This window comes from Bubalus bubalis, chromosome 3, assembly GCF_019923935.1.
Source record: "Bubalus bubalis isolate 160015118507 breed Murrah chromosome 3, NDDB_SH_1, whole genome shotgun sequence".
Classification (NCBI taxonomy): Eukaryota; Metazoa; Chordata; class Mammalia; order Artiodactyla; family Bovidae; genus Bubalus; species Bubalus bubalis.
In genome coordinates, this window is record NC_059159.1 from 31,846,110 (window position 1) to 31,865,094 (window position 18,985).

General features: G+C 43.6%; 1 protein-coding gene across 4 annotated transcripts in view; it reads right to left on the reverse strand.

Moving 5' to 3' along the window:
- Positions 1 to 18,985, reverse strand: part of ARHGAP44 (Rho GTPase activating protein 44) — a 119,874-nt gene that overhangs the window by 67,719 nt on the left and 33,170 nt on the right. The gene's annotated exons all lie outside the window — the stretch shown is intronic.

An 18,985-nucleotide genomic window follows, 5' to 3' on the forward strand; every position in this document is an offset into this window, starting at 1 on the left:
CCAAGACCCAGCACAGCCAAAAATAAAAGTTACTTAAAAAAAAACAAACAAAACGAACTATCTTCAGAGAGCAGGCCTGGGTGTGGGATCAGAGTAACAGGGCTGGTACCTTTTCGTTGTAAGTCCTTCTCTACAACTTGATTTTTTGAAGCCACATCCACCTATTATTTTAGTTTTTAAGGGACAAGGTTATCCAAGTCAGGGAACGTAGGTGTGTTGACCCACAGCTGCTGGAAGCACGAAATGGTTCGATCTTCACTGAAGGCAACCTGGGATCACAGAGTCAGACACAACTGAGCAACTAACGCACAAACACAGCTGATTAACAATGATATGACAGTTTCAGGTACGCAGCAAAACGTCTCAGTCATAAGCAGTATCTTTTAAAAGCCTGAACATAGAGAAAATGTTTCTTTCTCCAGGTAACTTAAAAGGAGGAACTCTTCCCGAAGAAATAACTGAGGATGTAGACAAAGACTGAACTGTAAGAAAGTTATCAGAGCTGAATGCAGGTCTGCTTTTTGCTGCTGCTTCTAAGTCGCTTCAGTCGTGTCCAACTCTGTGCGACCCCATAGACGGCAGCCCACCAGGCTCCCCCGTCCCTGGGATTCTCCAGGCAAGAACACTGGAGTGGGTTGCCATTTCCTTCTCCAATGCATGAAAGTGAAAAGTCAAAGTGAAGTCATTCAGTCGTGTCTGACTTTTAGCGACCTCATGGACTGCAGCCTACCAGGCTCCTCTGTCCATGGGATTTTCCAGGCAAGAGTACTGGAGTGGGGTGCCATTGCCTTCTCCGGAATGGAGGTCTACGTTTATACTTAATCTTTTGTCTCTGGCCCTTTGGAACATGGATATACTGGAAAAGATCCAAAGAATTGCCCCCCAAAATGAAAAGGAATTGTTTAAATGGATGGACTTTCAGCTAAGTATTAAAAATGATGACATATTTGACATGCAAAGGTACTGATATATTAAGCAAGGAGAAGCCATAAACCAGTACGTGCAGTAAAAAACATATATATACACACACACAAACATATATGGATGCTGTTGTTGTTTAGTCACTAAGTTGTGTCCAACTCCTTGCCCTGACTGTAGCCCACCAAGCTCCTCTGTCCATAGGATTTCCCAGGCAAGAATACTGGAGTGGATTGCCATTTCCTTCTCCAGGGGATCTTCCTGACCCAGAGATCAAACATGTATCTCCTGCACTGGCAGGTGGATTCTTTACCACTGAGCCCCCAAGGAATCCCCACCTCAGAGGCAAAAGGAATATGCTAAGGTATATGTCGAGGTGCTGTGAGCCCTGTGTTCTTCCCTTGTGTTAAATATTCCAATTCTTCTACAGTGAACAGTGTTCAGTTCAGTTCAGTCGCTCAGTTGTGTCCAACTCTTTGCCACCCCATGAATCACAGCACGCCAGGCCTCCCTGTCCATCACCAATTCCTGGAGTTCACTCAGACTCACGTCCATCGAGTCAGTGATGCCATCCAGCCATCTCATCCTCTGTCGTCCCCTTCTCCTCCTGTCCCCAATCCCTCGCAGCATCAGAGTCTTTTCCAATGAGTCAACTCTTCGCATGAGGTGGCCAAAGTACTGGAGTTTCAGCTTTAGCATCATTCCTTCCAAAGAAATCCCAGGGCTGATCTCCTTCAGAATGGACTGGTTGGATCTTCTTGCAGTCCAAGAGACTCTCAAGAGTCTTCTCCAATACCACAGTCCAAAAGCATCAATTCTTTGGCGCTCAGCCTTCTTCACAGTCCAACTCTCACATCCATACATGACCACAGGAAAAGAAAAACCACAGGAAAAACCATAGCCTTAACTAGACGGACCTTTGTTGGCAAAGTAATGTCTCTGCTTTTGAATATGCTATCTAGGTTGGACATAACTTTCCTTCCAAGGAGTAAGCGTCTTTTAATTTCATGGCTCAGTCACCATCTGCAGTGATTTTAGAGCCCCCCAAAATAAAGTCTGACACTGTTTCCACTGTTTCTCCATCTATTTCCCATGAAGTGATGGGACCAAATGCCATGATCTTCATTTTCTAAATGTTGAGCTTTAAGCCAACTTTTTCACTCTCCACTTTCACTTTCATCAAGAGGCTTTTGAGTTCCTCTTCACTTTCTGCCATGAGGGTGGTGTCATCTGCATATCTGAGGTTATTGATATTTCTCCCGGCAATCTTGATTCCAGCTTGTGCTTCTTGCAGTCACAGTGTAAGTATTGTAAAATGTATTGCAAAGGTGGTTACCAGGGGTTACGGGGGAGTTACTGTTTCAGGGATACAGAGTTTCAGGTTTGCTAGATGAGGACTTCCCTGGAAGGATGGATGGTGGTGATGGTAGCACAAAGCTGTGAGTGTGATAAATGCCGCTGATCTGCATACGGATGACTGTATGAGGACGCCTGGAGGAGACGGCTGTCTGCAAGCCAGGGAGAGGGGCCTCAGAAGGAACCAACCCCATTGATACCGTGGTTTGGGGGCTTCTAGCCTCTGAAATTAGCAGAAAATAAATTTCCATTGTTAAGTGCCCTGGCGATGCCACTTGGTTTAGCCGCCCCAGCAGACCCCACAGAAGCCCATTTTGTGTCTTTTACCTCCACCCCCTCGTGGTCACTGAACTCTGAGTGCCGTGAACCTTCATGGTTTTAAGGATGGTCTCAGGGCTGCAGAAGAGAGTCACAAACACTGCATGACTCTCATGCTCTCTTCTGCTCACAGTTTGGGGTCTGTGTTTGTCAGAGACCTCGGTCTGGTGACGTTCAGAACAAGACCTGATGTGCTTCCTGAACATGAAGGGATTGACTGGCTCAGGATGAACAGATTCCCAAGCCGTCCGTGGGGGCAATTTCCAGGATACCTGTCATTGCAGAAAGGTTCTCTGGGGTGGATTTTAAGTGTGATTCTCTCTGAAGTTAAAGCCTGGACTCAATGACTGGCCAAGGTCTTTTTCTGGTCTATGGTTTGGGCATGGTTTTAAAAATAAACCCGCGATCCAGTCCAGCGGAAAGTGGTTTGGAAGTACAGCTCTCGGAGGGGCCAGTCTGCGACACTGAAAATGGCAGAATACCCTGGTGCCCTCTCCGATGTGACTGGCAGATTTTATACGGGGAGGCCGGCCCCAGGGTCCAGAGGGCAGGATTTTGGACACAATTCACTACAGCAAGAGGACCGGGGCCACAAACGTTGGTTTACACTCCTCTGGCCTCCTGCTCTTGGCAGTGCTGGTCAGGCAGGGCTTAGACAGACCAATAAGATGCTATTTTGCCATGATCCGTGGTATTCCAAAAGTGTGCCCATCCAGACAAAATACTGATATTGGGGCCTGTGGCCTCTCTTCTGGGGCCCTTTCCAAGCCACACTGTGAAGGGTCCCAGGTAGAGGTGCAGCCACAAGTGAAGCCAGGCAGACCGTGGTCCAGGCTGATGCTGTGAGCTGCGGAGACAAGGGCTCCAGTGATGCTCTCAAGGTTAGGGGCTGGTGTGTGTGTGTTGGCAGAGGTGGAGGTGGGGGGGGTGGGGGGGTGGACCTTTCCAAGCTCACCAGATAGGTGAGCAGGCCTCAGCATCTGAACCACCACAGCTGACATCAAGTGCAAGGGAAATGAGCTGAACCCTCTGTGCCTTGCCCAAGAGCAGATTCATGAAGAAAACGTCATTGTGACTTTGTTCAATCCCTAAGTCACGTTCAACTCTGTGTGACCCCATGGACTGCAGCATGCCAGGCTCCTCTGTCCTCCCCTCTCTCCTGGAGTTTGCTCAAATTCACTAGGTCAGTGATGCTATCTAACCATCTCATCCTCTGCTGCCCCCTTCTCCTTTTGCCCTCAATCTTCCAAGCATTAGGGTCTTTTCCAATGAGTCGGCTCTTCACATCAGGTGGCCAAAGAATTGGAGCTTCAGCAATAGTCCTTCCAATGAAGGACTCATGGCTTACAGTGTCATATGAGTTGAGCCATGCCATGCCATTGTTCTTGCAGACCACTAGAGTGGGGCTGGTTTGTTATACCACACTCCTAGATAACCAGAATGGTCACCATGGTTCACCATACTAGTCCACATAAAAAATAAGGGACCTGGACTCAGACAGGATTCTCTCTAGAATCCTCCAGGATTTTATTTATTTATTTATATTTATATATACATATATATATATTTCAAACTTAAAACTTTTTATTTTGTATTGGGGTATAGCCAATTAACAATGTTGTGATAGTTTCAGGTAAACAGCAATGGGACTCAGCCATACATACACATGTAACCATTTCCCCCTGAAGTCCCCTCCCATCCATGTTGCCACGTAACATTGAGTAGAGTTTCCTGTGCTATACTATATGTCCTTGCTGGTTATCCAAGGATGTATATTTTAATGCAAAATTTCCATAGTTTTCAAGGATTCACGTTATCTCCAGCTTTCTTGGTCTTAGAAATAGCTTTGAGAAGATTCTAGAACCATCTACTTCTTTGGTACTAAAATGACTGTCATTGAGAGGTAAAATGGGAAGAAACTGGAATAATATAATAATTCTATTTTATGCAAATATACTTAGTAGAAGAAGACATGTAAATGTTATGTCAGTTCTCGTGTTGAGATGCAATATTTTGAGTTAGCTCAGTGAATGACATTAGATCTTACAAATTTTCGGGGAAAATACCTGTGCGTGACAAGAGTGAATTCACTTAACTAGGTCAAGGAGTTTCAGAAACAAGGTGTAATGGGATCCGAAAGCAGGGGTCCTGGCTTCTGGCTAAGCTGTTGGTTCTCCAGGGAAGAGTCTCAGCTTCTCTGAGTTCCCTCATCTGTTAAGTGAGGCAATTGGACTCAGTGACCTTTAAAACAATTCTGCGAGCACGACCATTCTGCAGACCTTTAATAAGTGTTCATGTGTCAAGAGCAAGAACGTGCTGTCCACCCAACCCCATCATTTCCCAGATGGAAGGACTGAAGAGAGCCTGAAAGGTTAGCAGGCAAGTGAGAGATCAGGAAATGTAAGGGAGGAAGAAACAAGAATTCCCATTACTGGAGGAATACACAACTCTGAAACTGCTTGTGGGGATCAACCCAGACGTTCTCAGTGATATTTCCTGTTTCATTCCTATTCTTGGTAACGTAATCTCTTCTCTTTCTCCTTCTTTCCAATTGCACTAGATTACCAGTTTGCCATAAAAGGACAGAACTCAGGAGCAGCCAGATGGAAGGAGCGCACAGGAGAGGTGAGGAAAGGATGCAGAGCCTCCATGCTCTGAGTCGCTGCCCCGCCCAGAGCCTCCGCCCGTTCACCAGCCCGGGAGCCCTCTAAACTCCAGCCTTTCAGGTTTTCATGGAGACTTCATTACACATGCACGACTGATTAGCTCACTGGCCAGTGATGGTCAATACTACCTCCAGACTCTTCTCTTCCCCAGAGATTAGGGGTGGGGCTGAAAGTCCCCACCCTCTAATCACAGGGTTGGTTCCCCCGGCAACCAGCCCCATTCTCAGGTGCCATCCCAAAGTTACCTCATTCACACAACAAGCTAAAAAGTAAGAAGATACCTTTACAGCTCTCATTATTTCGGAAATTCCAAGAGTTTTAAAAGTTCTGTGCCAGAAAGAAAACCAAGACTAAATTTCTTATTATAAATATTATATTCCTCATTACAAATATTTTTATTACAAATCACAGTATCACAGGCTGAGAGCTTCAACTGTGGAAAAGGGGCCTGGAGGGCTGCTTTATTTGACCTGATGCTAGAGCTGTGAAAGGAATCCTTGCACACCTGCAGGATCCCCGCTGAAACAGTTACACCCCAGGCAGTGCCACATGGACTCTCCTGCCTTCTGGGCACCAAAGTGGTGGCGAGGCGGCGGCTCTGCTTGGGGGATTCCACAGCCCCATCACAACTAGCAGAGGGCAAAGCAGGAAAAGAAAGGGGGTAAGATACAGCTGCTGTATACACGGCTCCTCTATCTGGCTGACCCCAGTGTTTTTACACCAGCAGACGTGCTCAGAACCTTCCATTCATGAGATTCCTGGGCCCACACGCTGTGGGCTAATACAGCCAAAGGCTTACTACAGACTTGGTGGAAGACTTACTCCTGTTCCTCCTTCCAAGCTCAAGCCGATGCTGGCTTCTCAAAACGATAAACCTTCCTTTTCTGATGGGGTCTGGATTCACATTTCATTGAGATCCTGAGTTTCATCTGAGGTGATGTTTGATATTTCAAGGCAGTTCATTCCTTACACCTTCAAAATGCTGAGGGAGCGATGCCTAAAATACCACGATGAAACATCCAATCCTTCAGTGGCTTAAATCACTGTCCTCTACTAGAGATCCTCTACTAGAGTCACTGCGGGGCTCCCTCAGGGAGGACTTAACCAGGTGCCTGCGCAAGAACAAGCTTCCAGGAAAAGAAGCAGGAGGTGGGGACAGAGGTCTCCATAGGATTCTGGAGAAATGGCTTTGCCCCTAATCAGCAGTAGGGCAACGAGGTTCAGAGAAGTGAGGTAACCTTTTTTTAAGTCTGGCAAGAAGTGGGGGAAGATTTCCTTGAAAAGAGTATTGTCGTTACACTTCTAATGATAGGTTATTTTCAGAATATAAATTACAGAAAGTAAATCTCAAAGTCTGCAGAAGGCAGAGAGATGTAGAAAATGCAGAAAATGCAAAATCACATGTAGAGTCTTAATTCATTAAAAAAAAAAACCCACCACCACCACCAAAACAAACAGGCCTTTATTAAGTCCCCAATAAGTGCTTCCCGGGTGGCTGAGATGGTAAAGAATCCACTTGCAATGCAAGAGACCCAGGTTTGATCCCTGGGTTGGGAAGATCCCCTGGAAGAAGAAATGGCAACCCACTCCAGTATTCTTGCCTGGAGAATCCTATGGACAGAGGAGCCTCATGGGCTACAGTCCATGGGGTCACAAAGAGTTGGAGCTGACTGAGCAGTATGTTAAAACTTCATATTCGTTTAACTTTCCTAACAACCCCTGAGGCGGGGACTATTAATAACATCATTTTATTGATGGGGAAATGGAGGGTTAGTGAGCGCAGAGAACCAGCCCAAGGTCACAAAGCTTGGACAGGCAGATAATGAACCCAGCCTGAGCTTAGAACCCATTTCCGTGACCTCCATATCATCATGGCTTTTTAAAAAGTTTAGAGATCCCGGCGATCCCTAAAATACCTTCGGAATAAGAACTGACCGTGGAAGACACTGAGGAGGGGATGGGAAAGCACAACGAAACTGTGCCTACTTCACTGCTCAGGGCCCGCTTCCGGGAGAGTGCTATATATAGTCTGGCTGCTTTTCAAAAAACAGCAGAAAATCATTGCTCTCAGGCTACCTACAGGGAAGCAGAGAGGAAGGACACTTCCCTGCCAGGTCTAACAGACTGCGGGTTTCTCTGCCCTAACATCTCCAGAGGCAGCCACCCCACAGACAGCGTGACAACTCCCACTCCTGTAGCCAGAAAATAAACAAATGAGTACAGCAGAACAAGACCAACAGCACAGAGAAAAATACACATATAATATGAATGTATTATATACAGAAGTATATGTAAACATATACAAATGTATTACTTATAAGTATATATATATTTATATGTATAAATATATGTACAAATATAAAAGTATTTATAAATAATACATGTTATATATAACTTATATGCTTCCCTCATGGTGCTAGGGATAAAGATTTCACCTGCCAATACAGGAGACACTAGAGACATGGGTTCGATCCCTGAGTCAGGAAGATCCCTTGGAGTAGGAAATGGCAGCCCACTCCAGTATTCTTGCCTGGAAAATCCCATGGACAGAGGAGTCTGGCAGGCTACAGCCCATGGGATTGCAAAGAGTCGGACACGACTGAGCACTACTTATGTATATTATATATATATATGTTTATATAATTATAAATTAATATATTACATATATTTATAAATAATACATTCATGTGTGTGTGTGTGTGTGTGTGTGTGTGTATGGGCTTCCCAAGTGGCGCAGTGGTAAAGAATCTGCCTGACAATGCAGAAGATGCCAGAGACATGGGTTTGATCCCTGGGTTAGGAAGACCCCCTAGAGAAGGAAATGGCAACCCACTCCAGTATTCTTGCCTGGAAAATTCTGTGGACAGAGACGCCTGGCAGGCTACAGTCCACGGAGTTGCAAAGAGTCAGACACGACTGAGCGGCTAAGCACACATGCTAAATATTTAGCTGTAGGCTTGTAGTTGTGCCTGGAGAAGGAAATGGCAACCCACTCCAGTATTCCTGCCTGGAAAATTCCATGGACAGAGAAGCCTGGCGGGCTACAGTCCATGGGGTTGCAAAGAGTCAGACACGACTGACTGATTGAGCACACATGCTGAATATTTAGCTGACAGCTTGTAGTTGTGCCTTCATGGTCACCAAGTCATGATCATGATGTACAGTCATGATCATGATGTATATAAACATAAAGGGAAAAAGATAATATAAGCAACAGAGGGAATTAACCAAAGCTAATATGGGTTCTTTGAAGAGACAAGAAACAGACAAGCCCCTGGGAAAACTAATTAAGAAAAACCAAGAAAGATGCAAATGACAAACACTGTGAATGAACATGGAGAGTTTTTAAAAATTGCCAGAAACATAAAAATTACTCAAACAGACAAAAAGTCTCTACAAGCAAAGACTTGCTGGTGAAATATACTTAACCAGAATGTAAAATCTATCTTCCACATGATCACCATACCCTAAGATAAAGCAAACAGTTCACACATTTCAGATGATCGTGCAGGCAAGCTGAGCACAGGCCACGTCCATCCTATCTCCTCAAACTCCACAAAGAACAGCGGAAGTAGGGCCCAATGCCTTCTAGCCCTTGAAGCCAGAATCAAATAAAGGCAGCACAAAGAAACTGATGAGACAAGCTCATCTTTATAACCACAGATTTTCTGCAGGGTATACTCCACTCCACTCCACCTAAAAGATTAACTACCCAACAGCCCTCTGTCCCTTGATGTATCACAGCCTTGTCATGGCAAAGGGGCTTGTGTAACTCAACAAAGCCATGAGCCATGCTGTGCAGGACCACCCAAGATGGACGGGTCATAGGGGAGAGTTCTGGCAAAACGTGGTCTATTGGACTGCAAGGAGATCAAACCAATCAATCCTAAAGAAAATCAACCCTGAATATTTATTGGAAGGACTGATGCTGAAGCTCCAATAGTTTGGCCACCTGATGCAAAGAGCTGATTCATTGGAAAAGACCCTGATGCTGGGAAAGACTGAAGGCAAAAGAACTGAACAGCAGCAACTGCCCTCTGACTTAGATGGTACCTATTTGAAGCCAAGGAGATGCAGACAAAAAGGATGCACAATCTGATTTCTGGAAAGTTCTCTCCCATAGACTTCATTTATTTAGAAAGGAATTCCCTCCTTCTGTTTAGAAGGTAAGAACAATCACCTGCATGAGGGAGCCCTGAGAAAGAGTTCTGGGGTGGGAGTTTATGTCCTCCCTACCTTCTAGCCTTCTTGGTAGGAGATAAATAAGCTTCTGCCTTTTTCGAGGCTACCATTTTGTTTAAAGCTCTACCATTTAAGACTTCTCTCTTATATGCAACCCGAGCTGATTCCAATGACCAGTTGACCAGGACAGACCCTGAGAGAGGAGATGGGGCAGCTACCAGCCTGTCCACATAGCTGAGAAAACCCTCAAGGGAGGGACCTGAGGACTTGAGGGCTGTGCTTCCTGCGATGCTGGAGACGCTGTTCAGGCTCACCCTGCATGGATGCCTGAGCACAGAAATAAGACAGCTGGGAGGGATCCTACAGAGGGACACACCCAACCCTCTCATTTTACCCATGAGCAGAGTGGAAATGACTCACAAAAGCTGAGGCACTGGCAGAATGCTGATTCCAGTTTCCATGTTGCGTGCGTGGGTTCCTTCCACTCCACCGAGCAATCATCTGCAACACCAGCCGGGCTTCCTACAACTTAACTCTGACACCTGGAGATGACGTCAGATCCCACAGGTTCAGGGCTTAGTCCCACGAGACTGCGCTACCTACACCCTGTCCCCTTCAGATGCCAACCCCAAGTCCAGGTTGTTCCTGTGCTTCGGACCAACCTGCTACAGATCCAAGGAGCCCATGATCCCCTCCTTAGGTTCAATCAATTGGCTAGGGGGCTCACAGAATTCAGGAAAATATTTTATGGTTGACCCTTGAAAGACACAGGGGGTTGGTTCCAGGACCTGCCCTGAGACCCAAATCTGAGGATGTTCAAGTCCCAGAGTTGACCATCTTACCTGCAACTCTGCCCCCGAGGATACAACCAATCGCAGGTGTAGATTGTACAGTACTAGAGTATTTATTGAAAGAGTCCACATATAAGCGGACCCACACAGTTTGAACTCATTGTTCAGGGGTCACCTGTACTTACTAGATGCTGGTTCAGAGTATGTAACTCAGCAACAGCAGAGTGGAAGCAATGCATGGGGCAAGGCATGAAGAAAGAGCCCAGAGCTTCTGCCATGAGCTCTCCAAGGGTGCCATCCTGCCAACACTCCCCAGAAGCTGTCCAAACCCAGTCCTTCTGGGGCAATGTGGAGGCTTCATTACATTGTCATGACTGAGTAAACCACTGGCCATAGGCAACCTCTCCAGCCCCTCTCCTCTCCCTGGAGGTTAAGCTGGAAGGAAAGTTCTAACCCTCCAATCACAGGACTGGTTTTGCTCTGCCAACCAGCCCCCAGGCTCCAGATGCTTTCCAAAGATCTTCTCACTTACATAAGCTCAGGTGTGGTTCAAAGGGGCTTGTTCTGAATATCAAGACACCCTTACCACTATTATCACCTGGGAAAGTCCAAGGGTTTTAGGAGTTCTAAATATATATTGAGGAGCTCTAGGGACAAAGACAAAATGCATGTTTCCTATTAAAAATCACAGCATCACAAGTGTTCAAAAGCCAAAGTGGGAAATAAAATCCAGCTCCTCTGATTTCTACCCAGGTCCCAAGCTGTCTGTGATATGCATGAGTCTCAATGACTAGAAGTAGCTTCTTAGAGATGGTCATGCTGAGTGAAGTAAATCAGACCGAGAAGGAAAAATATCATAAATATCATGACATGCCTTATATGATGAATCTAAAAAGAAATTATACAAGTGAACTTATTTATGAAACAGAAAAAGACTCACCAATTTAGAGAACAAACTTACGGTTGCCGGGAGTTGGGGGGCAGAATCTGGGGAAGGGATAGTTAGGGATTCTCGGATGGCCATGTACACACTTTTATATTTAAAGTGGATAACCAACAAGGACCTACCATATAGCACAGGGAACTCTGTTCAGTGTTATGTGGCAGCCTGGACAGGAGGGGAGTTTGGGAAAGAATGGGTATATGTATATGTATGGCTGAGTTGCTTTGCTGTCCACCTGAAATTATCACAATATTGTTAATTGACTATACTCCAGTAAGAGAAGGCAAAGGATCCCAAATGGGTCAGTGAAACTAAGACAACTGCAATTTTCTAAAAAAAATAGGGCTCTACTCCTGTCTCTGGCTTATTTAAAGTTAGATTCCATCAACATATAAGACAGCAGTGAAAAGCAATTGGCTCTGTATACCTGTCATTACAAAAGCCCAACTCAGGCCAGGCTCCTTGCCTGTCAGCTCTGGGGTGGCTCACCATCTAAGCCCTCATGCCCTTGATTTTAAAACAGAGCTGGCTGGAACATATTCTCTTGAGCTTCCTTGACACCACAATTGGATCATTTGATATTTATATTTGACTTATCCCATGACAAGTCATTATATGTCCATGACATTTCACTTTGGCAATGCTTACCAACATCCTTCCTAGCAAGCAGAAGTGAATCTGGTCTCTTGGCGAAGCATAAGGACAATCTGAATGCTCTTTTATGGGCAATTTTGTTCCACCATGGATAAAATGAACATTTCGCTAACAGACAAACTGAATCATCCCAGAGTCATACGCTCACATCAACACATTGTGGACAAGCTTGTCATCCTTGATCAAGCAGCATCAAATGCTGCCTGGAAAAAAGGAAGTAAAGGAATACATGAGAAAATGTTGCACATCATTTATTAAGTGCCATCATGTTTTTGGTCATGGCAGGAATTAATATTTTCAAAAGCCAATAATTGGCAAATACAGTTAAATGTTATCATCAGACCCTTTGAGAGCCTGGGTTTGGGCAATTCTTTTTTTTTTTTTTTTCTTCCTTGGCTGTGCTTGGCATGTGCGATCTAGTTCCCCACCAGGGTTCAAATCCATGCCCCCTGCAGTGGAAGCACAGAGTCTTAACCACTGGATGGGCAGGGAAATCCCCCTCTTTTTTAATTGTAGCTGATTTACAACGTTGTATTAATTTCTGCTGTGCAAAGTGATTCAGATACACACACACATACACACACACATACATAGAGACATTCTTTTTTTATATTCTTTTCCATTAGGGCTTATTACAGGGTATTGAATATAGTTCCCTGGGCAATACAGTATGATCCTGTTACTTATTCATTCTATATATATTATAAAACATGGCATCAGAGAACCCCAAACTTCCAATCCATCCCTTCACCCACCCCACCTTCCCACCAACCACAAATCTGTTCTTTATACCTGTGAGTTTGTTTCTTAATGATCAGTCAACTCAGGGTTCATTGGGGCCAGACAAGGTGAAAACAAGGGCTTAAAAACAAAAAAGAACAAAAACTGGAAGGAAAGACTGTTACTGAACTAACATTGGAAGCCAGAGAGATCCATTTCCAAGTAGCAACAAGGATTCAAACCAGAAAATCAGATTCAGGTGAACAAGCCAAGGAGGGTTAGAAGCAGGGCAGAGTATCAAGCAGTGTGAACGCCAAGCACAGACACGGGGTCAGGCTGGTAAGGTGGGTGACGGACAGAACCAGGAAGAAGACACAGGGGCGGGGAAGGGCCAGGCCACACAGCTCTGTTCTCCCAGATGCTTTCGAATGGACTCTGTAAAGCACATGAGTCAGACTATGAAAAGTCCATGCACAGAAACCTCAGGGAAAGTTCCTGACCTGCAAATCCTAGAAATAACTCATTCTCATGACAACATACAAGCTGTGATTTTAACGCTCTCTGCACCTAGATTCTGAATGTCCTTTTGCAGGCTAGAATCTGAATGCAGCCAACATTTATTTTGTTAAACCAACATGTATTTTGTGTTCCTTCTAGAAACACAGGATACTTCCCAATAAGAACCATCTCTGGGGACTTCCCTGGTGGTCCAATGGCTAAGACTCTCTGCTCCCAATGCAGTGTGGCCCGGGTTCAATTCCTGATCAGGGAACTAGATCAAACATGCCACAACTAAAGACTCCACATGCCACAACTAAGACCTGGCACAGCCAAGTAAACAAATAAATAAATGTTTATTTTTTTTTAAAAAATGAGAGGAAGAACCGTCTCTGCCCTCATGGATCTCAGAATCCAGTAGAGACGCTGAAGCACACCAGGGTTTCAGAGCCATCCAAGTGTGCTGATACAGGTTTGACTAACTTACCCAGAGAACTTGGTAATTTCCAGAAGTAGCTTCTGACTTTAAAAAAAAAAAAAAAAAAAAAGGCAAGCTTTGGCAGGAACTGCAGGAAAAATGTATTAGTGAGAATACTTGATGGATATTCATGTTTCATACCCAATCAACAAATTTAATAAGAAGTGAGAAATGAGTGGGTTGGTGCTCTGACAAGGTGACTGAAGAAGCACGGAGAGTTTCCATGCAGAGATAACAAATCATCTCAAAGGCTGGAGATCGACACCCAAAAAAAGGCAGAACAGGAAGTGCCCGGGAAGATGGCTACTTGAAAAACAGCACTTCTACCCTTTGATTCAAAGTTACCATTAATATAACATCGAACAGAAAGATTTCTAGGCTGTACCTCAAAGAACATGAATATGAGTTTCCCCATTTTTCCATTCTATTCTTACTGCACATAGCAGGGAACAAGAAGAAGCAGGCTGATACCTGACTTTATCCAGGATCACCTTCTGCCATAAAAAAGAATGTGATAATGCCATTGGAAGCAACATGGATGGACCTAGAGATGGTCATATTAAGTGAAGTGAATCAGACAGAGAAAGACAAACATCATATGAAGTCACTTATATGTGGAATCTTTAAAAAAAAAGGATATAAATGAACTTATTTAAAGATCAGAAACAAACTCACAGACACAGAAAACAAACTTATGGATACCAAAGGGGATAGCAGAGGGGAGATAAATGAGGAGTTTGGGATGAATTTATACACACTACTACATATAAGAACTATATAAAAGAGAGATAAACAACTAAAAGGACTTACTCATAGTACAGGGAACTATTTTGTAATAACCTGTAAGGGAAAAGAATCTGAAAAAGAATACAGACATCCATATATATATATTTATATATATCAGATCAGATCAGATCAGTCGCTCAGTTGTGTCTGACTCTTTGTGACTCCATGAATCACAGTATGCCAGGCCTCCCTGTCCATCACCAACTCCCGGAGTTCACTCAGACTCACGTCCATCGAGTCAGTGATGCCATCCAGCCATCTCATCCTCTGTTGTCCCCTTCTCCTCTCGCCCCCAATCCCTCGCAGCATCAGAGTCTTTTCCAATGAGTCAACTCTTCGCATGAGGTGGCCAAAGTACTGCAGTTTCAGCTTCAGCATCATTCCTTCCAAAGAAATCCCAGGGCTGATCTCCTTCAGAATGGACTGGTTGGATCTCCTTGCAGTCCAAGGGACTCTCAAGAGTCTTCTCCAACACCACAGTTCAAAAGCATCAATTCTTCGGCGCTCAGCTTTCTTCACAGTCCAACTCTCACATCCATACATGACCACAGGAAAAACCATAGCCTTGACTAGACAGACCTTTGTTGGCAAAGTAATGTTATTTACAATATAGTGTTGGTTTCAGGGATACAGCACAGCAATTAAGTTATTTATATGTGAGTGTAATTATACACTCACAAAATAAAAAAATAAGCTAAAAAATAAAGATAACAGCTACAAAAAATCATTAGCATGCTGGGAAAACTGCCTTGGCAACAGTGCAACAGCCACATTCTACAGACATCACCCCTTCACTCACCAATTGTGATATAATTCACTTTTTTCCCCCTGGTTTGTCCAAGCATACCTTGTAACAAACCAGTCTGTACTGCTTCCCTAGTATTATTTTAAAGAACTTCCTATATCCAATGAGATAAATCAAACTGTGCTGCAGTATGCTGTGCTAAAGCTGGATAACAAAGATGCAGTTCAGGATGGGATAAAGCCCAGGTAGCACAGCAGGCCACTTCGGTGATGACTGTCAGCTCAGCATTACTTCGTGGGTTAACCTGAAACAACCTGACAAGACCATGATCAAGAATTCTCAGCTCCATTCTAGCAGGATACAAGTTCTCCCTTGAATGAGAGGAGATTACGTGAAACTACTCTGTCGCATAAGCAACACTGTGAGGAATTACACCTGCCTAGTTAAAGGCACTACAAGAAACACACCATAAAAATGTTCCTCTGTTGAAATTATTTAAAGCAGACCCCAATCTAGCCTTTTCACTCATTCTATTTCTGTCATTTCTACTCAAGCATGGTGTTAGGAGAGATGGCATGGCATTTGAAGGTGTCTCCGGTTGTCAAGGTAACCAGAAACACTGCAAAAAAGTAACTTACATTACTACTTCTTTGACAGACATCTTTCCCATTTCAAATAAATTCTATTTTCAGCCTAAAATATTTTTCCATAGGAGACTGAATAAATGCATTATTACATAATTTGTGTAATAAGATACTTGCGTGCATGCTAAGTTGCTCCAATCATGTCTGACTCTTTGCGACCCTATGGACTGTAGCCCACCAGGCTCCTCTGTCCATGGGGTTCTCCAGGCAAGAATACTGGAGTGGGTTGCCAAGCCCTCCTCCAGGGATCTTCTCTACCCAAAGATCAAACCCCCATCTCCTGCATTGACAGGCGGGTTCTTTACCTCTAGAGCCACCTGGGAAGCCCATAACAAGATACTGCTGCTGCTGCTGCTAAGTCGCTTCAGTCGTGTCCCGCTCTGTGTGACCCCGTAGACGGCAGCCCATCAGGCTTCCCTCGTCCCTGGGATTCTCCAGGCAAGAACACTGGCGTGGGTTGCCATTTCCTTCTCCAATGCATGAAAGTGAAAAGTCAAAGTGAAGTCGCTCAGTCGTGTCTGACTCTTAGCGACCCCATGGACTGCAGCCTACCAGGCTCCTCCGTCCATGGGATTTTCCAGGCGAGAGTACTGGAGTGGGTTGCCATCACCTACACAGTTATAAAAAGGCATAACACACTGATATAGGCTAACACATGTAAGGATGTACAGATATGTGTACAGCATGGATGCATATGTTTTTCAAAAAGGTTTATGGCAAACTGGGTACTGTTAAGGGCTACTGCCTCTGGAAAGGGGAATCTGGAAGCCAAAGAGTTGGGAAAATGCTTACATTTTTCTTTTTGCATTTTTTTTTAAAGTTACCAAGTTTACGTTTTGCTTCTCAATTTAAAATTAGTAAGTGAAAAACAGTAAAGATTTTCATGTCTACCTAGACAGATCTAAGTCTGAAATCTTTTAGGTAACAAGATACTACGCAGTCCACAGGTCCTAAAATTCACCCATCCATTTGCCAGCTGAAGGTTTTCCCTAGAAATAACTTGCACCATCTCCCTGCACCACGACTCTGAAAAAAAGGGTGAAAAAGCAAGCCTAGAAACAAGGTCACAAGTTTTCACTAACCTATTGTAGATATGTTTTTTTGTTAATAGATTTTTAAATCCAGAGACTCTGTCTTCTATTTATTTCCAACCATCCTCTGAACCTCAGGTCTTGCACACCTTACACAGAGGAAATACACCACTGACATTTTCTGCACTGAAAGGAGTACTTCTACAGCTTTAGAAATAAAGATGTCACAAACCAATTGCAGCCTTCCCAGTTCAGTTCAGTCACTCAGGTGTGTCCGACTCTTTGCAACCCCATGGACTGCAGCATGCCAGGCTTCCCTGTCCATCACCAACTCCCAGGGATGGATAAATATCTGGTGACTCAATAGGAAAGTTCTATGTCACATTAATCAACTTAATAAATACTTAGTAAGTCAATTATAACTCAATAAACTGAAAAAAAATACTTTGAGAGCCTATTATGTACAAAGATTAAGAGGCACAGAGCACAAAGCGATGGACAAGGCAAACAGTGTCATTGTCCTCATGAGTTTATGTTTTAGGAAGGAGTTGTTATTCAGTCGCCCAGTCATGTCCGACTCTTTGCAGCCCCATGGACTGCAGCACACCAGGCCTCCCTGTCCCTCACCATTTCCTGAAGTTCGCCCAAGTTCATGCCCATTGCCTCAATGATGCCTTCCAGCCATCTCATCCTCTGACACCCTCTTCTCCTTCTGCCCTCAATCTTACCCAGCATCAGCAACTTTTCCAACGAGTCCACTATTTGTAAGAAGTGACCAAAATACTGGAGCTTCAGCTTCAGCATCAGTCCTTCCAATGAATATTCAGGGTTGATTACCCTTAAGATTGATTGGTTCGATCTCCTTGCTGTTCAAGTGACTCTCAGGAGTCTTCTCAACATACACACACACATAGCTTTCTTTTCTTGTTCTTAAGGGTTTTGGTGAGCCTCTACTCAATTTTTTTTCCTTTCAGTTTTATTGATATAATTTGCATACATCACTGTATAAGTTTAAGGTGTATAGCATAATGATTTCACTTGCATACATAGTGAAGCGATTACAATAAGTTTACTGAACATCTACATCTCATAGATACAAAATAAAACAAAAAAAGAAAAACTTTCCTTTTGATGAGAACTCTTAAGATTTACTCTCAACAATGTTCACATAAAACACAGCAGTGTTAATTATCTTTACCATGTTCTACATTACATCCCTAGTATTTATTTATCTTATAACTGGAAGTTTATACCTTTTGATCATTTTCATTTAATTCCCCTCACCCTTACCTCTGGTAACCACAAATCCGATCTATGAGTTTGTTCTTGAAGTTAAAAGACCTACAATGCTTTGTTAGGTCCTGGTGTAAGATATAGCGATTCAATACTTCTATATATTATAAAATGATCATGACTTGTGTGGGCTTTTCTAGTTTTTTCATACTGATTGCCACCACTGGGTCATTTACAGGTTAGCTGAAAATCTCCTCAGCTTTGGTAAGTTCTATCTAAATTAAACTTGCAAAAGACTACAGCCAGAAGCCAGAAGGGTTTCTGTGGGATGTTCTCTTTTCTCCAGATCACAATGAATTAATAATAAATCTCTCTCTCTCTCTCACAAACACACACCATAATCTGGAATGCAGAAAAATGCATCTAATTTTCAGACCTTTCCAACCCTCTAAGCAAGCCTGCCTTTCAGTCTCCTTAGTAACCAAACACTTGTAATAATTAGAAGCAATTAAACCTTCAATGATTAGAATAAACTGCACTTATAAAACCTAATACACCAAATATTATGATAGGAAAAGACAAAATTATATATTACGTATTTATGTGATTATTAAAAAAAGGGACACCACAATATTATAAAAGAAACTTAAAAAAAGTGTATTTGATGTTTCTCCAAGTTGTCTATATCTCACTGATTTCAGCTGGTCTCACTCAAATGTTATACCTCTTCTGAGAAGATCACTTTTACTAGAAAATAAATTCCATGAGGGAAAAGACTATATTGTATCCTCAAGGTCAACCCAGCTCCAGAGACAGCAGACACTCGACTAGTTGGATGAATAAGTGAGGATCACTTTTACTAGAAAATAAATTCCATGAGGGAAAAGACTATATTGTATCCTCGAGGTCAACCCAGCTCCAGAGACAGCAGACACTCGACTAGTTGGATGAATAAGTGAAATTCACGACCTGGTGCAGGACTTTAGTTTAAGACGACTAGTGTCCAATGCTGCAGCACTTCA